Here is a 25,421-nt window from a genome sequence, read left to right on the forward strand (position 1 = left end):
CTCCTAACCTGAGTGTTTCGTAGGGTAGTCCTAGCGATCCTGAAGCCTCTGGATCTTGTTACTTACCTGCTGTTAATTCGCATTCCACTTTTAGAGTATATGGTTTTTCGTGCCTCTCGGGCATTTGTGTAAATATTGCAACTTGATGTATTTTCGTAAGAGTTTTGTATTGTGCTTAGCTCCCTGACTCATAAAGAGATCAGGGTAGACTTGTTATAAATAAATATACTTTATTTTCATAACAACTTGTGTGGTGTCCTTTCACTTGGTGTTCAAGGGGTATATGCGATGGTAAAACAGCGGGCTTAACACGCCCTCTAGAGTTTAGCCTAAAGACTGCTTTTGTCCACGCTACTAGGATAGCTGATCTATTAGGTTGACTTACAACCAATCATCAATAAGGGTCGTTTGGTATGATACACAGTGATCACTAGAATAGTGAGCACTATATATCAGGCCAACTTCTCACAGGGTGACCTAATGCAGATTTGGGGCGGTGACTTTAACTGCGCCCTGTTGCCTGACTTGGTCTGCTCACTTGACCTGCCCGTCACCCTTCAATGGCAGCCCGAACCATGTCAATGATGGCTGAATACGGAGACCTGGTGGACATCTGGTGACTCTACCTGGTCAATCTCTCACATGCTATCTCCGTACCCTTTTTCATGCGAGCTCCTGTGTTGACCAAGAGGTTCATGCTGCAACGGTTTTCTTAGACTTACAAAAAGCCTTTGACTCTGTTGAATGGGTATTCAGGCTGCATGTTCTCTGCATTGTAGGGGTAGATGATGTCTTTTTGATACTGGTGCAGGTCCTTTATAAAGAACCAACGGCACAACTTCGTATCAACGGCCAACTGATATCCCCAATTGCTGTCACAAGGGAACTTGTCAAGGTTGCCGATTGTCTTTGCTGCACTATGCGCTTGTAGTAAAACCTTTGGCTTACACACCACAGGTGCACTACACTCACCATGGAATTTGCTTCCCACATTATAACCTAATAGAGTCTGCCCACGCAGACGATAAACTCCTATAGGTTCGGGATCCTGACCTTAACCATTATCCAGTACTTAGGGAGGTCATTCTTTTTGGTGGCCATTCCAGACTGTGCATTAACTGGGACAAATTCCTTATATTTCCTCTCACTACTGCCACTACAGTAGGACAGATGGCATTCCCACTTAGATGGACAGCTGAACTGGTGCTCTACCTGGGTATTCAGATTCACACTGATCCCGAGGTCGTAGTGCGGGAAGACTACAGTAGGAGAATAGATCGTCCCAACGAAACCCTTGACCACTGGGTCTGTCTCCCCCATCTCTCTGCAGCTGCATAGCCATCATGAAGATGGTGGTGCTACCCCATTTTCGAATACTCGTTCACGAATATTCATATATTGATTCTGAGTGTAGTCTTCAGAACATTGCCTGCACAATTGAAATGATTGGCATTGGCCAGCAAGCAACAGCGGTGAGATAGGACATGCTCACTTTGCAGTACACAATGGGGGGACTAAATGCTCTGGAGTTTGAGGCCTATTACAGAGCAGCACAATGTATATTCGCTCACTTCTGGCTCCATGGCCCAGTAGACCTACCCCATCTGTGGTTGAAGAGCGATGTGGCATCTCCCTTAACATTGCCCCAATTTCCATTCAGCAGATTGGTACGTCATTTTCATATCCTAGCTCCTCTATGGGCTATGCAATGCCTCTGGAAGAAAATAAAGTATTTATATTCCAGACCTCTGCTGTACTCAACACTCCTCCCTTTGGAGTAGTGTGTCTTGTTTCCAATGGGATGGGCAAAGGCAGCTGAGGCGGCTTTGCACAGACTAGGGATTCAGCATATGGGGTAACTCTTCAAAACCAGAGGGTTACGTGACTAGCCCCGGGTTTTCGCACAATGCCACTGAATTACTACACTTGTGCAGTTCCACTACTACTGAGCGTGCCGTACGATGTGGGACCCTACTGGATGACACACTGGCAGAGGCCTTAGAACTACCAGCTCTCACATACTTGCTACAGGCATCGTCACCAACAAGAGTGGTCTCAGCGTTATATATTTTACAGGGGACCCAGCAGCCTGACAATGTAATGACTTGCTGCAACTGACAAGAGGATCAATAAATCAATCAATCAATCAATCAATGCATTTGTAAAGCGCGCTACATACCCGTAAGAAGTCTTCGGAAGGTGAGGAGGTCTTGGGTCTGTCGGAGGTGGGTCGGGAGGGTGTAGAAGGTCTTGGCGGTGAGGAAGGAGAAGGATCTGCCGCTGGAGGTCTTTCGTTGGATCCGGGGGACGGTACCGAGGGGGCGGCTTGCAGAGCGGAGCTGGCGGTTGGGGGTGCAGAAGCTGAGTCTGCTGTTCAGGTAGGCTGGTCCAATGTTGTGGAGTGCTATGTGTGAGTTGGTGAGGAGCTTGAAGGTGATCCTTTTGTCGACGGGAAGCGAGTGTAGGTCTCTCAGGTGGGGGGTAATGTGGCTGCGTCATGGTACGTTGACGATCAGCCGGACGGAGCCGTTTTGGATGCGTTGGAGGCGTCACAGGTGATTGGCCATGATTCCTGTCTAGAGTGCATTGACGTAGTCTAGCCTGCTGCTGACGAGCGCCTCTGCCACCGTTCTTCTTGTTTTGGTCAGGATCCACTTGTAGATCCTGCGTAGCACGTGGAGGGTGTTGTAGCAGGAAGAGGGCACGGCGCTGACCTGTTTTGACATGGATAGGGAGGAGTCGAGGACGAATCCTAGGTTGCGTGCGTGGTCGGTCGGTGTCGGTGCTGTTCCCAGCGAGGTTGGCCACCAAGAGTCATCCCAGGCGGAGGGGGTGGACCCGAGGATGAGGACCTCCGTCTTGTCCGAGTTCAGTTTCAGACAGCTGCTCCTCATCCAGTCGGCAACGGCCTTCATTCCCTCGTGTAGGTTGGTCTTGGCGGTGTGCGGGTCCTTGGTGAGGGAGAGGATGAGCTGGGTATCGTCGGCATAGGAGGTGATGTTGAGGTTGTGCTGGCGGGCCACTTGTGCGAGGGGGGCCATGTAGATGTTGAACAGCGTCGGGCTGAGGAATGAGCCCTTGGGGACGCCGCAGATGATGTTGGTGGCTTCAGAACGGTAGGTGGGAGGCGGACTCTCTGGGTTCTGCCGGAGAGGAAGGACGTGGTCCAGTTGATGGCCTTCTCTTGGATACCGGCTTCGTGGAGGCGTGTTTTTAGGGTGTGGTGGCAGACCGTGTCGAAGGCGGCTGACAGGTCCAGGAGGATGAGGGCTGAGGTTTCGCCGTTGTCCAGTTGGCGCCTGATGTTGTCTGTGGCGGCGATGAGGGCTGTCTCGGTGCTGTGGGATCTGGGCATAAGTATTAGTGACACGCAATGGGCATACTGTCATTCTGTAATCCACACAGTGTAACTAAATGAACACCATCGCCTTGTGCACCTCAAGTTCTTCAATAAGGTGTATCATACCCTGGTTCAATTATACAGTTACGGACTATGTGAAGGCTCCGGCTGCTCTTGTTACGGAACAGATAAGGCTGGTTTTGCACACATGGTGTGGCACTGTCCAGCTGTACAATGCTTTTGGCTGGAAATACTGGGGAAGGGGGAGGTAATACCCCATATGACAGGCAGGAACGGACTTACTACCGGGTGTTTTGGAATGCTGCCAAGCTGGGGGCTGACTTTACTGCGGTGGGGGCTGATTTCGTTGATGGAGACCTTTGTGTGCTTTGAAATAAACAAAGCAAAACGAATTGTGTTCAGCACACACAGGTCCCCATCAACAAAATCAGCCGCCAGCTCAGCAGCATTCCAAAACGCCCGGTAGCCAGTCTGGCCCTGATGTCAGGGATGTCCTAAGGACAGTCAGCGCATTGTGGCTATAAGACTCTAGCTTGCCCGACCTAGGATAGAAATATGCTGAATGAACGGTCCCCTGCCTACTGTGAAAGACCACTGAACTGACATACTGTAATTCCCAATCAGATGTTTATCCCACCTTTAAGCCTCCCTGCAGCCACCCAAAGGATATCTGGGGCCCATATCAGGAATACCTAGCATGCGTCCGGAATTCAGGAGATGCAAACAAAGGGTTGAATGATGTTGAAGGACGAGTTCAGAATCACAGCCATAGTTGTTGGAATGCTGACTCAGAATGATTGTGCTTGCAGTCTGCTGGGGATTGTGTTATTCAAAGACAACTCTCCTGGATAAGGTGCTGAGTGGCACAATATAAAAGCATGCTACAAATAAATACCCCCGGGCAACTGTGGTACAAACATTTCTTCCTTTGTTGGTAACACCTTTGACTACGGGCATATGTATACCTTTGTGCTTTGTATTTAACCAGACCCACTGCCTATGAGTCACATATGTACAATTATTCTTCAATTTGTCTGAAGTGTCACACCAGTGCCAGAATTGCTATTCCATTTTGCCTGATTGTTAATTTCAATTAAAAAGAAAATAAAGTTAAAAAATAAAAAAAAGGCCTCAAAAAGCAGTATGGAGACATCAGTGATTGGAGTAGCTATGATATTTGGGCTCGGGCTCAACCGCAAGGCACAGAGACTGACCAAACCCAGACATTTTTTTTAAACTAGACGCCAGTTAAAGATCCATGTGATGTGCCTTATATGATTTGCAGAACACTGTCTTACTCACAATGACAGCAAATATCATACATTGCTTAAAGTCAAGCATTTTCCACACAGTTCTCTGAGGGAAATGTACAGAAACTGCAGGATTCCACAGAATTCCTCCCACCAAGTATTTCCACATTTGCCCTGATAAAAATATTACCCCACTTTGTAGCAGGGCTAAGTGCCATGGAAAAACACAGATCAAAACATGTACAATGTCCTGTGCAAGGACTAAAATTTCAGCCAAAGTTTGAGGTTTTCAAGGGCTTCTGGGTAAAATAATTGTGAGATCCATGCACATCCCACCAACCTGGACTCCCCCACTTGTCTAGTTTCATAAATGCTTGGATTTGGTAGGTTTCCCTGGGTGGCCGCCGACCCCAAGCAAAAAATCCAAAGCTACCAAACATTTTTTCATTTTTGAGTGGAAAAATTGATCTGTCCATGTTGTATTTTGGACCCTTTCCTGTAGCTGGGCCCTGTCACACATATGGGGTACCATTTGTATAGGGATTAGTGTGAAAATGTTAGGTGATAGGAAATGTGTGGATCCCAATAGATTCCAGAGTTTTCTCTCAGAAATGTGAATAGAATGTGTTTTATTAGCCAATGTTGGAGGTTTGGAACGCTTTATTAGTAAGGACAAATTATAGGATCCATGTGATTCCCACCACTGCAGACTCTCCTTGGTTTCTGGTTTTCAGAAATGTTTGGGTTTGGTGGGCTTCCTTGGTGTTTGGCGGAACCCGGGCCCAGAATCAACAGCTACCCTCATTGCAGAAAATGGTATCTTTTGGGGTTTTTCTTGTCATGGATCTGGGCCCACCCACAGAGGTGGGGTACCATTTTATTGGTACAAGTATGGGAATGCAGAGTATTAGGAAATAGATTCCTGAACTTTCTCTCAGAGAAATATGAAGAAAATATTTGTTTTTAACCACGTTGCAAGACCCTGTGTGGCTTGATAAATCAGGAGTAATGGAACGCAGCACACATTGCTGAATTGCTTTACTCTGTCCCAGTGAGCTGTTCCGTGGGCATTGTGTGGGTGTTTCCATGCAACTCCCATGGATTTCGATGAATTCCTAGATCTGCCATTACGGGTAGTCCTGAGAATGTGCCAAAATGTTACGCCTTCCCAGGGGAGGTGTAACAAGAAGAAATATGCGTTTTTCTCCTTCTTACTTTCTCTTTCTATATGTGCTGCACTTTGCAGCTCAGATAGATAGTGGAATATGCCCCACTGGATTGTTTTTGAGCAGGAAGGTGCCTCTTCGTGCTTAAAAATAATTCAGCATGCAACACAGAAACCCTTGGCCGATGATGCAAGGCTGTCCGCATTGGCAGTACGCAGCCCATTGTGCACAAGCACTGAAGAAAAGGCACAAATGCTCCATATTGTGTTATATATGGCGCATTCCTGCTCTTTCCATGTAACGCAGCACAGCACGGTTACGTGCTGCGCTTTGCTTTGTTACATTTTAAATAAAAAGGTCTCTCTGTATATTGTGCAAATTTGGGAAATATATATTTCCTTCATACCAATTATTCATTCACCAGATTGCATGGTTGGTACATGATGAAAAATGTTCATAAACTGCAGCTCAGTTGTTGGGTCTGGGTATCACGTTTTTGGAAAAGCTACCAACTCTATATATTCTTGTGACTAGAAGGGTCTGATGGACGTAACTGTTTATTGCTTTTGTGAATCACCCATTGCGGCAAAAATCACAGATGAAACCTTGTCACCAATTGCTATTCTTTCCACATATTTTCACTAGCGCAGGGGGGCTAGTGGGTGAGCGTGGCGCTTTTGTGCTCATGACGGAACCACGCCATCATGAGTCACCGGCGGAGTGTGCTCATGACGGCGTGGTTCCCGCACACACAGGCGGGGAATAAGCCCAGCGTGGGCGGAGCGGCAGAACCATGCCGTCATGAGCACACGCGACCCGTGGCTCATTACAGCGTGGCCCAGTAATGAGCACACAAGGGGTTAATCTCAATTTTCTTAGGAAACTGTGAATGCAGATTTGTATTTCCTTTTGTAAATGTGAAAGCAGAACTTTGCCTACTTTTTAGAAATGTATAGCCTTCCAGGATCCCCCTTGTTTTTCACACATGTTTGTACCACAAACTGCAAGTTGGTTGAAACTACAAAAATTAGGAAGAATGGAATACCTCACAGAAAACTGAAAAGACTGCTGGTAATTTTTTCTTATTTTCGATAGCTCTTTAATTTATGCCTTTTTTAGAATTACAACAATACGCATTCTTGTACAACATATTTCCATATTTCCACCAGAAAAACACAATTTTGCCTATTTTCTCTGTGCTTTCCAGCAGAATCCTCAAACTCTGGGTACCTTTATAACCCCCAGAATTTCAGAATAAGAATGACACAAATTGGGCATATATTACATATGCGGAAAAATGTTATGAAGGTGTAACAGTGAAGTGCCCCAAATATCAAAAAGTTATTTATAAAGGAACAAGAGGTCCCTACCAACAGAATAATTTACAACAGTACACATAGAAGTCAAATAATGTATATGGCAACAAAAATCAAATAAAATAATACAAGGATTTAATAAATTTGAAAAAAACTGAAACATAAAAAGTGGAACACATACAGGGCAACAAACGACTAAGACAGTTACAAGGTGACTGCACAAATAATAAACAACTAGAGGCACATATATTTTAAGGTACCAATAGTATACTTACTAAAATAAAGAGTGATTGCAATAGTCGTGGTACTCTATGTCGACGGCGTTTCGATCCCTGTTTACAATCTGGGAATCATCATGAGGAATTAAATGTGTATGCCTGAGACAAGAAATGCCTTTAAAAGGAGAGAATTGCTGTGGTGAGTCTACAGGGGATGAGTCCTGGTTGTAGAGAGGAAAAGGGTAGGCAACATGACGGTGATCGGTGTATCTACAGCCACTGGGTGCACTAGCTGTGTGGATACAGGAATCTAGCATATCAGGTTAATCAAACAGAAGGTGTATTGTCTTCGTTCTCACGGGACAAGGGTGTAAACGATTTATCAGATCCAATGCAACAGATTAAACGAATGCGTGGGGCATCAGTTTACGATCCCCATCTGCATTGTCATGTGGCGGGATGGGAGTGGCAGCAAAATGTGACTCCCTGCTGCAAAGCCGCTTTTTCAGTCCAAAGATCAAAAAGGGCTATGCACTGGTGTAGAAAGACCTTAGAAGTTAAGGGGTTAAAGGCCCTGCCACATGACTCCACAGCCTACCTAATATGGATAATTCGACTGGAAGTTCTCCTCAATTTAAAATTGTAAATCAACTCTCTGAACAGAGTCTCTCAAAAATACAGTATAGGTCTCCACAGCCCATGAGGGGTTGAGACCAAAGTCATGAGTGAATAAATTTAAATTGGAGCATGATCTGAAGTTTCAATTGAGTTGATTGAAGTGGCAGTCACCAATATCTTTAAAGCATTGCTATGTAAGGGCGTAATAAATTCTCAAGTATGTCTGATGGGCATTTAAAAACAAGGTGACATTTCTCTTGTCTACGTGAGATGACAGAAAAGTGTCCTTGAGGCCCATCTCTTTTATAGCAGATTTAGCCGCTTTGAAAGGGCTTTCCTGAGTGAGGAGTAGGATGCTCCAACTTATCATTATTGCTTCACATACCTGCTTAAACCCCCCAATTATATCACTCTCAGCAAACCCTGCCAAAGAGCAAAAGAAGGAAAGCAAGAAAGGATCCTGGTATCTGTTAGGAGCATAAACAATAAACACCACAATGAGGCCTTCCTAAGAAGTAATCCCTGGGGGAATAAACACACTTTCTCCATGCTAAAATATTAGATCTTACATGTTAGATTCTAGTTGCCACCAGTTCATGCCTGCAGCTACAGTCTATCCCCACAAGTACTGCCTCGGTTACACTGATAAATAATAGGGAACCTAAACAAAAGGTCAGTGTTGATTTGTCTCTGAAATAACAATACATCTGCTCATTGTCTGTCCTCCTCATGTCAGGTATTACCAAGTTCAAGCAACTACAAAGAATCAATTTTCTCAAGGTCAGAGAATAGCCTTTATCTTGGCCTCCCAACTATGCTGGATTCTGTTGTTGATCATTAGTTCATATGGTCTATTTTGGGGTTAGGTTTTGGATTACTTAATATTTTCTCAACTGTGGCATTCTCAAGATCATCTCATGCTTTTGCTTTGGGTGTGCTATGTCAGGAAACCTAAACCATATGATTGTTTTGGTAGACATTTCAGCCACTTTTTGTGGCTGTGTAGTGTAATGCTGTAATCTGCAAGGAGGGGCAAAAAGGTCAAATGGAATGCTGAGTGAACCCTCATCAATTAGCTTGTATAACTTACGCACACATTTACAGTGCAGTCTCTGCACTGTATTTGAACCCAGAGTGGTTCATGCCAAGGATCTGCCCTTGAAGGTTGATAATGATTATTCTTTCTTTTTAAATAAATGGACAGCTTGAGATAGGACAGTAATTGCTGTGATCTAGAGCGAGTTTTTGAGGCATGTGATGAAGGACTACTTAAGGATGCTCAAAATCTTGTATAGTGTGTGGCTTTGGTTGATGAATCAGGCAACTTGGTTGTTTATTATGTCTACATGCATAGCTGTAATAGAGCAGAGCACAAGTCATCTGCATCTGTTCTATTGCTGAGGTCCTTGATGAGGTAGAGCACATTGCCACAGTGTCCCTGGCTTAAAATTGTAATTGCCGGCATTGCTCAATAGCATGTGTGAAGAAGATGTAGGTGGGTGAATGTTGTTTCTGGAAATGACTGTCCTGATATTTTGGGCTAATACCTTTTCACTGAATAAGATAGACAGGGAGTTGCGAAGATCCTGTGTTTGGGGTATGAGTGAGGCTGTGCGCTTTGTGTTGAAGAATGTTGACAATACTTTTGAAGTGATCCCTTGGGCTATTCTCCACCTCAAATACTTTGCTGGAAACATTGTTTTTCTTAGCGGTGAAGACAGCTTGGTTGCATTGTCTGTGTGCCTGCTTGAGGAGCAGCAATTACTCAGATGGCTTTTATTTGTACAAGACAGTTTATGATTTGAGGGATCTTTGTAGTAGGTATGCCAGTATCCGAATGTTAACAATCAAAAAGACCCTTGTAAAGGTTATTGTTGGTATCGGCTATCTCAAATACAGAGGCCTGATGTGTTACAGATGTTTTTGCACAGTGATGCAAAGCAACCCATTTAGGAAAATAGAGAGCATTGTAATTAATAAATTACACCAAAAGTGTAGCAAATAAACTATGAGGAACCAGAGACACGAATTTTAAAGTGTTGAATAAAAATTGCTGCTAAAAGCGTTAAGCGCAAACCGTGGTAAACCGGTCATGGTAGACTGTTTCCTAGGTTTAATTTGAGATCAACCGTGATAGAGTGGAATGTGACCATATTCAATCTAGTCAGAGGTTTTACATAAGGACTCAAAGCTTCACTTATATTTCAGTGGGCAGCCCATTGTTCTGCCAGGGTAAACAGACTAAAGGATTTTGTCCTCTTGATGAAGGGCCCGCATGCTGAATTTATAAATGACCGCCATGCTGGCAGGTCATTTTATAAAGCAGTTGCAGGACCCGCTGCCCCAGATGTTCCTGTCAATGCTATTTATGGTTTGGTGCAGGGCTCCGACTACAAGATGAAGTTCTGTACCCAAAAGTTTTCTTTTTTATTTTAAAAAGAAAATCCTGAAATAAGATTTTCTTTTTGAAAATAAAAAATAAAATGCCCCCTCTTCATGGAAGTCATCTCCTATGGAGAGTGGGGCATTCTCTTTTTCTGTCCCTTACAGCCAGGGCTTGCCTATCAGTGATGGACAGTAAATGAAATAGCTAAATGTCTGCACAGCCTAATTGGGTGAGCATACACATAGCCATTTCTCGGGCAACCCTCACTTTGCCGGGCCATCTGCTTCAGCTGGATGGTCGGCTTCCTTCGACACTTGCTGTATTGAGCTGCATCGGGCAAGTAGATAGTCGAGCTGCTCCGAACCACCGTGTGTTTGCTAGGGCAAGTGTAGGCATATTTATACCTTGAAGGTGCCTAGTTTGGCGTAAAGTCGGCTATGATGACGTCACCAAAGAACCCCATGGGAATGGTAGTTCTTTGAAAACTTCATGATTTCTAGGACAAATCAATAATTAAGTAAGGGGATGTCCCTTCCTGTTAAAGCTAGGTTTTCCAAGAAATCGTTGTGGCTTTTTGGAATGAGTGGAACTATCCATGCCTGTATTTGGACTGCATGGGTTATGTGTAAATATGGTTATGATTTCTATGCCTATATAAAGGCAATGTGAATTCTACCTATATAAGGGCATGAATCGGTAAATTTCTCTTGGATCCTAAAAAGCTATACAACAAGAGGTTTGGCTATGGCGGTGACAAAAGAGCAGACTGCAACAAAAGAGGGTTCCACCAGTCCAACTAGACGTTGGACACGGTCTTTGTGGAGGCATTGTTTTTTACAGTAAAGCTAAAAGTGGGAGAAATTCTAATTTGACATCCAGAAAAAGTCTCTCACAGATGAATACTTTTGGTGCTTTTGCCCAGTAAAGAGTCATTCTTTAGCACTTAGGCCCTACTTTATATGTTGGTGGAAGGGGTACTTCATAATAATCTGCTCGCCTGATTTAAATGCTATCAGACCTTTGGTGTAAGGACAGTTGAGACTACTCTGTCTCTCAGTGGTTACACCCCTCTGACTGCCTAATGGAGTAAGGCACATCGGAGGTTGCCCTGTATGTCCGCTTACCTAGTTTGAATGGGCAGATATACCGGTAACTGCCCATTACTGCCATAAAAAACCTGGCGGTAAGAGGAAGTGAAAATTGCAAAATGCCCTCCCTCGCCATGGGAGATAAATACCTTGGTGAGGAGGGGATTGTTTTTTTTCCCAAAACAAAATGCCGGGGTATGGGTTTGATTTAAAAAAAAAAACGTTCAAGTTTGACATATGAAGCCATCTTGTTTACGGATCCATCTGTGAATCTTTCAATGCAGTTCCAAGAACCACTGTCATGGTGGTTCCTGAAAATGCAAGATATGCCTGCTGACCCGACAGACATATCAAAATATGGCAGGGTAGTATTCTCCCCATGGAAGTCATAAAATACTCTGCCATGCTGATAGACAATATAAAAATGGGCCCTAAGTCACTTTTTGGACCTCTGATTCGTGAAGTGCGATAAGACTGCAGGCAATAGCGGAAGAGAGCTCCATGAGATCTAACATGCACATTCTATGGATCTGCTTGGTAGTTTGGTCCTGATCCTCTGCTGGTCTTTGGAGCCAAAATGTTTGTAAGTCCTAAGTTTCAGGGTATATTATGAGGAATGGAGTTTGACAGGAGCCAAGGTTTTAGGACCTAGGGGACAGCACTTGGGGTCAAGATTCTCTCCAGCAGAGGCTAGCTGTAGGATTCAAGGATAGTCCAGCGGGAACTGGTCATCTGGCAGTTGCTGAAAAGACCTTTTGTAACTTGGTGTCCTTGTAGCTTTAACAGAAAGTCAGCCAGGAATTCCTTACTGCGCCCTTGCCCGCCTAGAACCTCCGTCACATAACGCAATGCTGCTAGCAGTGAGCAGCAAACTACTGCACAGTGGAGTGGAGCCCGGACTCCAGGAACTCGACACATGAAACACAGTTACTTGGCAGGACAGCCATTTGCCTAATTGGCAGCTTAGTGAGCCTCAGGGTACTGAGGCTGTGCACACCAGGGCTCCCAGGGCTTGCCATTAGCATAGCCTGCATATATTGCTCCCTTACTGCCATTTTACTGCCGGTGCTTCCAGAGCTGAATGCGGCCCGCTCGCTCCCCTAAACAATTTTGTGGGTACAGTCTGTACACCTCTATGGTAGGGAAGATTGAGGAAACTGCAATAGGACAGTGGAGAGAAGTGTTAATATTCACAAAAAGTGATTATGTGGTTTGTTCTGTAATGGTGGCCAGGTAAGAAGTAAGGAATTGTCCTTTCTTCATCCAAAAATAAGCTGTGAGCATCACCTGTTTATATGGCCCCCAGCAGGTCTTCAAGGGCCTGCAGGGCAAACACAGCAAGGAAAGCAACATCCCCCACAAAATCCCCTAGGATTGCGATGAAGAAATGTTCTGAACAAGACAGTGTTCTTAATGGGGGTTCAGGGCCAGGGAAAGCACTTGAGTTGGTTGGCGCTCAGTCAACAGGAACATCTCCCCTTTTCAAATCCATTAAGGAATTTCTGGGGAAGGATTTTAGGGGTATATATCACGCATGGAGGGGAGAAAAAACTCCCCCTCTGCTCCTTCTACCCCCAACCCCAGCTCACAAGGTATAAATAGAACAGAGTCACATGAGTCTTGCTATCTACTAGAACGGGGCACTGCACAGTTCAAACCAAGATTATCTTCTTCTCCTTACTTACTCTTCAGGGGAATGGAGAAAGTAAGGACTTAAGAAAAGATCTCTGGGATGCAGTGGAGCCAAAATCCTCTTGGCTGTCATTGATACACTTCCGAAGGCCTCAAAAAGTACACGGCTGAGACCAGGCTATAAGCTGGGAGGTTCCATGCTAAGTCCTATAATTACGGTGAACGAGGATCCTCCCACAATGCTACCAGGGTATTTTTGAGGCAGTGATGGTGAACACAGATGCGCTGAAACAACATAAAATCTATTTACAGCATATTGCCTCTGAACTGAAGCAGGTAAATGGCTGTGAGCCTTAGCTGGTGAGACCAGTAGAAGGGGGTTATGATCTCACCTGTCAGTGTGGAGGGCTGGTATTTGAGGCATAAAAGTTGAGGTTGTTAAATCTACGTTTGGACCCAAAGCCCTAAAGGGATGCCCTCGGTCTGTATATCAGAATATCTGATGTTAGTAAAGGAAAGAGGATGCCGTTATGGTTATTCCTCTCGTTTGGGGTATTGAAGACTGAACAAATGTATAAAAAAGGAGCAAAGGATGTGGCAGTAAAAGGAGGGAATCTGAGAACCTTACATGTAACACAAAACCCCCACCCATAGTTAGTAGTTTAAGTAAGTGGAATGGGTGGGGGTATTGGCACCTCACAGGGCAAAGGTGAAAGAGCTGTAACGCAACTGGCCTACCCTAGCAAAAACATATATAAACATAAGTAAACGTACCCTCCGCCCCAGGTTCAGCGAGTTGGTCAAGCTGACAGAATCCTGGTGGGGCAGAAGAATCTATTAAGGAACATAAAAGAAGGGGGCAGAAAGGTATGTGTGCCTGAGTTTAGGCCTGTCCCAGAAGAGTAACAACGGCCGAGTAAGGTCATGGAGGCGGGTGATTCCCACTACTGAGGATCAAAGGAGGGCCAGGGAAAAGAGGCTAACTCCCTATGGGTTTGCCTAGAATTTTATCTAGGAAACAGGCGAGGGAAGGTTAAAGAAGTTAAATCCCCTAAATAGGTCACATCTCCTTGAACTATTCTCTCTTTGCCCAAGCTTATATGAAGGCTTTACAACCGATCTGAAACAAGTGGGCTTCTTTGAGAAATGTGACGGGAAGGAGGTAATGAAGATCCTGCTGTTTTCAGTGTTAGTTAGAGATAACCTCCTAAAAGCAGAAACCAAGCTAAAACATCAGGGGGAGAACATGTCTAGGTAAACAAACAACTTTAGTTCAGGCTGATCCCCAAAACCTGGATTTTATGAAACCTCATGGAGGTCTTGAAACTAACCAAGTCAATGGGATATGTAGGAGGTCATGTTAGGTGCAGGAATATAGTGGAAAGTATCAAAAGAAGACTCCAGGTAGTCTTACCTAAAGATGAATGAAGCAGCTATTAGAGAATTCCCTTTAATCAAAATAGGTATCATTGTTCGGCTTTGGATGAAACATTTAATGAATGGGCAAATCTAAGTAATGTGGATTAGGGATGTAATTTCATGCACAGTATTAGTCTGTTCTGCTGTAACTACCATTGCCTAAAAAATATCACAAGGTTACAGATATTTGGAGAAATAATTGAGCAGTATTACATTCGTTATTTCCAGGAGTCAAGGAACCTCTGCAGATAGATGGCTTTTGATGGTGTATGTGAAGGCAGTAGGTAGCACTTCAGGACTACTTTCAGGGGGTCTGGTAACGTTGGTACCAAAATTGCCTCAAGTATATGGGAAATTCCAACACATAGTATTTGGCTTCTTGCTTGTGGGATTAAATTGATGAGTGCATTTACGGAGGAAAAATGTATTATTATCTTAAACGTCGATATGTAAAAAAGAAGTTTTTCAAATTCTAAGGAAACCATAGAAATGTTCATGGAAGATGTGGCTAACATACTTGCACAGTATCCTAAGGATCTGATCATTCTGACAGGGGACTTCAATCACAAACTGCTTTCTGAAACTGCAGAGGAAAAATATGTGAAGTGTGCTTTTAAGATTCAACGTGTTCACTCCGTACCAAATGAGGCCTTAGGGAGAGATGCAGCTTATTAAATTTCGTTATGCCAAATGGGTTTCTGAGTATAAATGGTTGAGTACCTAGGGACATCCCCACAAGGAAAAATGGCAGTATGGTGATCAGAACTGCCTAATCGATTATGTGTTCATACAGCTAAGGGCATTCGACCTAATTAGAAACTTCGTGGTGATCCAGTTGGAAGGGAGTGATCGTAACCCATTAATTACTACCTTTAAGTCGGATACTGTATATAGGCAGGCAAGGGGCCTCTCTCATAGGTTAGATGATCAAAGCAACTACGAGCTAGAGGGTGTATTATCAACAGTAAGCGATAATTATCACTTGCCACGCTTCTCTGGAATTTATCGCCCTGGTAGTGCGTTATTAGGAACGCCTTTCTCCAGGGCAATAAAAATTCCAGAGATAGCGAGGTTATCTCCGTTTTGCAGGGAACATCGCTGGTTTTCCAACGATGTTCCCTGCAAAACTGTGATAACTTTGCTGATGCGACCCACAAGGTCGTGTTTCAGCATAATCCATCCCAATGTTAGGGATAGGTAAGTCTGCATTTTAGCAGACGTTAGATTTTGGAGAAAACAGCGGTTTTCTCCAAAAACGAACGTGTGCTAAAATGCTGGGGCAGCTTTGTAAATATCGCAATGTGAACATCAGCGATATTTGCATGGTAGTCCATCCGGGGTACGTCCAGTGACACCCACTTTGCATCTCATTAGAGATGCATAGGGAGGCATTGGGAAAAAGGGTGCTAACATGCGATTATGCATGTGAGCACCCTCTTGTAAATAAATATGGCGATAGTTTTATCTCTACTTTTTTGGCTTTTTAAGCCAAAAAGGCAGATATAAAGCCCTTGTAAATATGCCCCTAGGCTCTCAGAAAAGCACTTAAGCCAATTATAGGCTCTGGAACTTAATTATTCAGTGCTAATATCTTGGACGGGCTCCTGTGATCTGCTGTTCTAGTATGATGAAATAATTTAAAAGGTTGTCGCTTGCTTAAAAATAGAAGTGTTGACTTTTAACACTTCACAAAGTAAACTTAAATCCATGAAAAAAGATGGGAACTGTTATTTTGACAGAATGTAGAATTTTAAAAAGTAACATTTGTAAGCTTGAAAGACACACCAGAATTCCAAGAAACAGTATAGGGGGACTACACCTTTGTAGTTTAAAGAATGAATATAATATCTGGTTGCCAGGAAAAATCGGGAATTCAATGCAAATTGGGCAGAGTGGGATGAGAAATTGCCAGAGCCAAACGTCAGATCCAGTAGGTGAGAATGTATGGGTAGAATTCCTGGAGGAGGCCTGCAGCAAGGATGCCAGAGCTGTGCAGTGCCCTATGAGATTCCTTTTTAAAAAGGAGACTATAGAGGGCTTCTTAGAGCTGACAATTAAGAAAACAATCAAAAGGCGATCCGGACAACTTGCCAGCAGTCACAATGAAAACAAATACTGCATTGTGGAAAAGCTTGTTTTATAGCCTCTTCCAGGGAGTACTCTCGACAAGAATATTTCCAGATAGTTGGAAGGGAGTATTGATCAAGTCGATATACAAAAAAGGTGAGTATGCCCTCCCAGCGAATTATAGACAAATTTACCTCTTGGGCATAAATGGGAATGTTTTCTTGAAAATCCTTTTAGGATTGCTAAAGGAGTTGGCTGAAGCAAACACTATCATCCTTCAGGAACAGGGTGGTTTCAAGGAGAACCACTTGACAATTGATCATTGTTTTAGTTTATGGGCCATTGCCAAGAAATCAATAGAGCAGTGAGGAGTCATGTATTTTTGTTTTGTAGACTTTAGTTCGGCATTTAGTTCTGTTGATAGAACTTTGCAATGGGAAGCATTATTGGCTTACAGGGTTCCCAAGAATTTGCTTTAAATTCTGCAAGACATTCATAGGGATAATTGGTCCCAGGTCGAACTGGACAGCGGAGGCTCCATAACCAAGAGGATTAATATAAAAAATGGTATGAGATAAGGGTGTGTATTGGCACCAACATTGTTTTCCCAGTTCCAGGCCTCTCTCCCAAGAATTCACACTTTGCCTAATGCGTTTAGCTCGAAAATAAATGATGAGCTTATTAGCTGTCTGTTACATAGAGATGATTTAGTGATTTTAGACCGAACAGTAATTAGTCTTCAAAGATGATTATATATTTTTGCAGATTATTGCAAGGAGAAAAAAAAACATGGAAAAGACCAAGGTACTCCTGATAGGGGGGGCGCTAGAGGGCGCACTAGCAGCATGGCCGCACTGCTGTGAGGCTCCCGCAGCCTGGAGATAATATCCGCCACTTATCCTGTTTTATCACCACCTGTGCTCGTTCTGTCCATGACCCTTGCTTGAGCCTCCCCTGGTTTGCCTTCGGTTCAAGTTTCACCCGTTCTCGGCACTCCTGGCCGGGGTTGCAGCCGGTAGCAGATCTGACCGTGAGGTGGCCTGGAGGTGCCTGTTGCTGCTGGTCGGGCTAACGATCTACGTGGGACCGCGGTGCACCACGAGCAGGTAGGCCTTCGTGTACACTTTCGGCGGAACCATCCAATGCAGCGCTGATTGCTGGGCGATCCCCATCGGGGCGAGAAGGCGGCTGACGGAGATCCTGCCTTCACGTGTTGTGAGGCACTACGGTACGTTGCGGCGGCTGCCGCCTGCGAAGCTGCGGTGCGGTGGCTGGCCCCGGCGGCCGTGTGGAGTGGCGGCCATTGGGCGTGACGGATAAATCAGAGCATTCTGCCTGCCCGTGCCCCTGATAACTGCGGTTGCTAACCGCTGCCCCTGGACTTTGGCTGCCTCACTCTTGGCTGTGGTGACTGGTAACCCGGGCGCTGGAAACGGCGTCGAGATTCTTATGCTGCCCCTGCGCGAGCCTATTGAGAGCCAGTGCAGCCGCCTTTCGAGTCTGCGTGGGACAGGAGGAGCTCAATGCGGAGAGCGCTGTCCTCACCCTCAAATTGTGGCGCTAACGAAGAACGCTACTGGCGCATAGAGGGGGGGCTACTCTGCTCTGGTTCTACATCCGGCCTGGGGGTGGTGCAGCAGTGCTGCAGAGCGCTTTTCTACATGCTGTACCTGCCGTGAAGCTTCTTGCTGTTTGAGGTCTGCTCCTGAATTCCCTGACGGCCTATATTACTCCTGCCTGAGGCGTAGGCTGCTGAGAGGGATCGGCAGGCTTGGTGATCCTCTACATAACTGCGGCGCTGGTGGACTGTTTTTGAGGCTGAGAGGGGTGTGCACGGAGGAAACAGCTACTGTCATTCACGACCCCCCTCCCTGCTGATTAACCCTTGGACTGGACTAAGACCTGTCTGCTCCATATCTGGCTTTGGGATCGCCTACGTGCCGCATTTTCCCTCAATCATACTTCCCGTGCTGGGTGCCTGAGGGACGGAGGAGTTTTTGGCCTATCCTAACCTGTGCTTGTTGGTCTTTTTGTGCCACACATTATCTGGTGCTTGCTTTGGGCGGCTGCGGATGACCGGTCATGGGTAAACCGGACAATAAACAGCCGAAGCTGTCATTTGACTCTTTGGCGGCCAAGAGGGGGCTACGAAATGCGCAGGACGCGGGGGATCCCACTCCCCCCCTGCTGTATCTGATACTGTCTCCCATCCTGTTGCTCCTGACTTTCAGCAAATGATGCAGGAAATGAGACAGGGGTTCGCCACTATCGTGGACAAGGTGGACAAGATGTCGTCACGAATGGATGCCGTGGTGCAAAAATTGGATGTCCATGAGGAACGCATTACAGCAGCCGAACAACGTATCTCCGATCATGATGACACGAAGGCTGCCCACACGACGCAACTTGCGCGAATGGACAATGTGCTCCGGGTCATAGCTGCGAAGAATGAGGAGTTGGAAGCCAGAAGTCGTCGCAATAATATACGCGTAGTGGGTGTGCCGGAGACGACCAATGTGGGTAGGATGGAGACCTATGTGGAGAAGATCCTGCTTGCAGCGATCGGCCCGGAGGCCTTTTCCAAGCAATTTATAGTGGAGAGGGCGCATTGTTCACTGGGACCGAGGCCTAATACTGGGACCCCGCCGCGACCGATCATCGCCCGTCTCCTAAACTATCGGGACCGGGACGCGGCTCTTAGGGCGGCTCGCGCCACCCGCACTCTATCCTGTGAAGGGGTCAACTTCTCTATCTATCCAGACTTCACGCCTGTGGTACAGGAACAGAGGCGTAAGTTCATTGACGTCAAAAAGAAGCTCATAGAGCTGCAAGTTGACTATGCCCTGTTGTATCCTGCAAAATTAAGAGTGACGCACCAGGCGAAACAGCATTTCTTTACAAATCCGCAACAGGTGGAGGACTTTGTGAAACGACTTAAGAGAGAACGTGTGGAGAGGCAGCGGAATGGTGCCGACAGACAGGAAGATTTCCACTCGGCCAACGAAGATGAATGATGCTGAGCACTGAGTGCGTGGCAGATGTACCTGTACTTGGGAGACTCCATCAGCTTGCGATTTCCCTTTCCCTCTTTGCCTGATTCCGCTGTGGAGGCCTGCGAGATGGACATATCGTGTGCTGCTAGAGGACAATGAGCGAGCGCTGGACTACGGTGGTAATGTACTCCAGGCACCCCCCCCCCCCCCACTACCTGGGCTGAGCCTACTTTGTGAACTGAGGATCAAAGGCGAGGAGTGGGGGCTGGTTGTGTGCGCTTCTAGTTTACACCCTGAAGGGCATTCCCCATTGAACTTGTTGCTTCTGATACAAATGTTGGGGTGTTTGGGTTTTGTTAAGGGAGGGGGGGGGATAGGGGGTCCTGGCAGGTTGGGGTTGCTTAGGTTGGTGGCGGGAGGGTGCACTTGTGCTGAAGTGCGATGGTCCCTTGGGACTTCTTTGCTTTTTTCTTTTGTTTTCTACACTGCTATGTTCATGGCTGCCTCTTTGGACCGAGGGCTTAGGCGTAACTGTACCATGACAGGCCTCTCTTGTTTAATCATACTATGTGGAGGTCTTGTGCTTTGCTATCTGGTTCGCTCCTGCTACCGCTGGATAGCCGGTGGTTACTGGGGGATTGGTGGGTGGCATGTTGGGGGCCCTTGCCATAGACAGCCTGTATTGTTCGAACGGTTCCAGTTTGTGGCCTTGTATGCTGCGGCAGTGTGGGACCGATGTGTGGTAGTTGGAAATTGTCAAGTTGGGTGGGGGGATCATGGGGTGTGATTGTAGTGCAGATTGGACACGGATACGGTTACATAATGTTTATTTGCTGAGATGCTCTTCGCCTAGGTAGCAGGATACGCACATGGGTGGGTCTGCGATGATGGTTTGCAATATGGATAATGGCTGACACTACGCTGGATAAAATATCAATCCTATCATGGAATGTACGGGGTCTTAACGATGCCAGGAAGTGTAGGAATGTATTGGCTTACTTGAATAAGCATCAGGTGCAGATAGCTCTATTACAAGAAATGCATCTCCGCCCCCGCGTGGGCCCGAAATTCGCTAGTCATTGGGCCCTCGTTAGGAAATTTTCGTCATATTCGTCCTATGCTCGTGGGACTGCTGTGTTGATCAAAAAAACGTGTAGTTTCCAGGAACTAGGGGTGAAACTGGATCCTGAAGGGCGATATGTGACATTGTGGGGTAGGCTTGGATCGGATACTGTTGTGCTCGTGAACTGTTATGCACCCAACGTTGACACTCCCGAGTTTTTTATTGGCCTCTGGGGACGTGTCATTGCTATTGAAGCCACGCATATTATTTGGGGCGATGATTTTAACATAGGTCTGAGGCCTGTGGCAGATAGGTCTGACGGGTGCAACCAATATAACACTCAAGCGAGAGACGTCTTACAGGGCATACTGGAGGAAGCTGGATTGGTGGATAGCTGGAGGTTTGCGCACCCTGACAGTAGAGAAGGCACACACTTCACGACACATGCACGGACTTGGGCGCAATTGGACTATTGTTTTCTGTCACGGGGGCTTACTATGGGGTTACACAAGGTGGAGCATCTCTCCAGGACTTACTCAGATCACTGTCCGGTTAGGCTTGTCTTGACAATACCGGGACTCAATAGGCCGCGACCCCCCTGGAGATTGTTCCCCTCAGTACTGTTAGATCCCATTTTCAAGGCAGAGCTTGGGGAGGAGATAGAGGCGTTCTTTCCCAGGAATAAGGAGTCGGGTAATAGTGTGGAGATGATTTGGAAGACATTTAGGGTGACGATCCGAGGGATCACAATCTCTAAAAGCTGTGGGATACTCAGAGAAATTGTTAAGACCATAGCGAAATTGGAATCGGAATTAAAAGACCTGGAGAACAGGATGATCAGTGACACGAACCCAGAGCTTTGCATTAAGTTTAGAGACAAAATGTCGGACTTTGAAGAAGAGGCTGCTAGGGAAGTGAAATATAGGGGGAAATATTAGACTGCTAGGAGGTATTGTGAAGGGGAAAGACCGGGTAAAGTACTTGATGCCCTCACGAGACACCCTCGCTTTAGCACTGGCGTCCTGGAAATTGATAAGAAACAAAGGTACTCGGTGCCAAGACACGATAGGGATTCAGAAGGCTTTCCTACAACACTATGAACATTTGTACACTAGGCAACAGACTGGGGAGGTCCGCTATGGGGGCTCTCTTGACGACATTGCACTGTGTTGGCTCTCTGATGGTCATAGGGCATTTCTCGGAGGGCCCCTGGAAGTAGAAGAAATACGGGATGCCATAATGTCTTTGAGTAACGGAAAGGCGACTGGTTTGGATGGTCTTCCTGCAGAGTTTTATAAATGCTATGTTGATATTATGGCCCCGGTGCTTAAGGAGGTCTTTGAGGAGTCTTTGGAGGTGGGGATTCTGCCGGGTTCGATGAGGGAGGTAGCAATTACGTCTCTGCTAAAACCTGGCAAGGACCCTTTGGACACCGATTCCTATCGTCCCCTATCGCTGCTTAATTGCGACGCAAAAAACTAGCAAAAGTGCTTGCATCGCGGTTGTCTTTGCTCATGCCCACGATAGTGCTCCCGGACCAGTCCGGCTTCGTGCCGGGTCGTGCGACCACCCACAATCTGCGCACACTATTTTCCTTACTTCCGACTATAGCCCCTGAGCTCCCTGTTGCCGCTGTTTTTTTAGATGCTACGAAAGCATTCGATTTGGTGGAATGGAATTACCTCATCGATATATTGTGTAGAATGGGGTTTCCTAAAATATTTATTGTGTGGGTGAAAATATTGTACACCAAGCCTGTGGCCAGAGTGATTGTTAACGGAACACTTTCCCCTCAATTGCCTATAACGAGAGGAACTAGACAGGGCTGTCCCCTTTCCCCACTGGTATTTGCCGTTGCAGTAGAGCCACTGGCGTGTCGAATTAGGCAACTGTATAAGCACAGTGCGTTCAACTGCTTCCAGATAGGTGTTTCACTCTACGCGGATGATATCACCTTGTATGTGAAGGACCCGCAGGTGAACCTGAATCCGCTCCTGCGGGAACTTCTTGTTTTCGGCAGAATATCTGGTGTGCATATGAATTGAAAGAAATCACAATTCTTCCCACTTACAGCGGCTGTTGAGAGATTCCAGTTGGATTATCCCCTGGAGTGGTGCGATACCGATCCTCGCTATTTGGGTATAGTGATCTCACTTAATAGAGAAGAGACGATTAGACTCAATTATGGGATAGCTATCTCTAAGCTAGCTGACAATATCACGCGGTGGATGTCCCTGCCGCTCTCTATGGCGGGCAAGGCTTCACTGGTGAAGATGGTGGTACTTCCCCGCTTTTTGTACTTATTTCAGAATGTCCCATATCATCCCGGCGCCTATTTTTTTAAACGCCTTAGGTCGAAACTCCTTAGATTGTTCTGGGGGGGCAAACAACCAAGATTGAAGTGTTCCATCCTAACATTGCCTTATGACAAGGGGGGGTTTGATGTCCCGGATTTTGAGGTATATTATCTGAGTGCCCAGGTGCACTATGCTTATTATTGGATGCGACCCACGCCTTTTATGCCACAGATAGCTGCTGAGGATTGGATTGTGCACCCCCTCCAACTCAATGGTATGGTGATGGGGAGAGTCAGTGATGTGGGCACACCAGCCACCACGGTGACGTGCACGGTAGATGCGTGGACTCGTATTGCAAAGGTTTTGGAGACCACGTTGCTTTATTCTCCGGCGATGCCCCTTACGTATCATCCCAAGTTGTCACTACTGCAGGAAACAGGGTTTCAAAGCATGTGCAAGCGAAACAAACTGTCCACGTAGGGTGACCTGTTTCTTGAAGGTGCTCTTCGTATGAGAGACCACTTCTTTCGTGAGGAACGGCCCTCTCCTTTAGACGTTTTCTATTACATACGGCTTTGGCAGGGGCTTCGTGACTTGCTTCCCCCGTTTCCGGAAGAACCAGGGGTGGTTCTGCCACTGCATGCTATGCTGGTGTCCGATGGCCGACATCTGGTTTCGAAATTGTACAACACCATTAGAACGCAGCGAGAGACTCCGGTTAGTCATGCACGAGAACAGTGGAGTCTTGAAATGGGCAATGACATCACCGATGAGCAGTTGAAATATTGCTGTGGCATCACTGCCAATATATCATCTAGCTGCAGGCTTAAGATAATATATTATAAATTTGTTCAGAGATTTTACTACACGCCAGCTAGGAAATTTAGATTTCGCTTGGCTGAGGATGACAGATGTGCTCGGCGTCGAGCGGAGGGGGCTGGCTTTCTTCATCTGGCCTGGGAGTGCAGTGCGATACGTGACTACTGGGTTCAGGTTCATGACGCACTGCAAATCATGACTGAGGAGGCTGTGGCATTTGACCCCCTGGTTATGCTGCTGGGATACACGAAGGAAATGCCAGTATCTTGCCGCAGGTTTACAGATATCGCCTTATTGCTGGCGAAAAGAAGGATAGCCTGTAGGTGGGGAAGGGGCAGGGCTCCTAAATTTAAGGAATGGCTGGATGATTTAGAATATTGTCAGGACCAATATAATATATATGCTGATTTGATGCCTGTGCGAAGCAGGCCCAGGGACTTCTGGAGCCCACTACAGACTTACCGGCTGACCAAGGCCGCACAGCAGGCAGACTCGGATAGGGATAGCCAAGATGGCGTGGTGTGAGGGTAGCCATCCCTAGTGGATGCGCCCTAATGCTGTGGAGAAATATGTCTGATTACTATGTGCGCTGTCTGCATCGGAGTGCCTTGTAAGGTGTATGACGGGTGCTGACTTCTGATACTGGGGAGGTTCCGGGATGCTATTACCATCTAACACTATGTACAATCTTAGAATTGTCATGGACTGCAGAGAGTTCTTGATCTCTACTGATGTTGTGCATTGTGTGCTATACTACACTGGGACTCTATCAGCTATACTACTCCCCCTTGTGTACCTTGCCTCTGCTGTACAATGTTCACTGCATCATATGTTGACCCGTACTTGAGATTGTAATGCAACCTGCCCGCTATGAAGTGTGATCTCATCTATTTTCGACTCTTGAATTGTGCCTTGTGTTATCGTGACCGATCTGTGTGTGCACTGACGTATGTTATTGTCCTAATAAAGTTTTTAAAAAAAAAGGTACTCCTGATAGGGAAGCCATTGAAAAATGTGGCCTAGGAAATAAATATAGTAAAATTAGAAAGATTTCAAAAATATCGATTTTTAGGAATGTGGTTCTTCCATGATTTAGGGTGAAAGGATCACCTGACCTTAACACAAGCTAAGGTGCCTCAAACAATCTTGGGGCTGAAGAAATTTAATTATCACTATGGGGGGCCTTCCATGCGACTGGTGCTGGCAGCTTATCAGGCCATGACAAAGCCAAAATTTCAGTGTGGTGCTGAGGTGATAGGCTTAGGGAGCAAAATGAGTTGGGACCTTGAAGATGGAAGGTGTCTGAAAAAAACACTCTCTCTGCCCACGCCTTCCCCCCCTCTATGGTACAGGAATTTAGGGTGGAAATGGGTCAGATGGGGTGGATGTATAGCACTCACAGAAACTATTACATTTTGAATTAGACTAGAAAGTGTGGAATTCCACAAAATCTCCCTGTTATGTAATAGAGAGATGTTACAAAGCGAGCTCAATTGGGCCCAGGGAGTAAGAGGGAGGATTCAAACCTGTTGTAGTGAACTAAAAATAGAACTGGCACCTGGTACTATCACAATAAAAGTGAGTAAGGAGGAGTTCAAAAGAATAACAAAGCAGGTTTCCAGGGAGGAGGATCTTCTATATTTAGGGAAGAAAAAAATCTGTCTCCCACTTGATAAACACATGAATGGGAGGCGGGACCTCTCCCTATTTAGAGACACTACCAAATAC

The sequence above is a fragment of the Lissotriton vulgaris genome, chromosome 1_1, assembly GCF_964263255.1.
Source record: "Lissotriton vulgaris chromosome 1_1, aLisVul1.2, whole genome shotgun sequence".
In the NCBI taxonomy this organism is placed as follows: Eukaryota; Metazoa; Chordata; class Amphibia; order Caudata; family Salamandridae; genus Lissotriton; species Lissotriton vulgaris.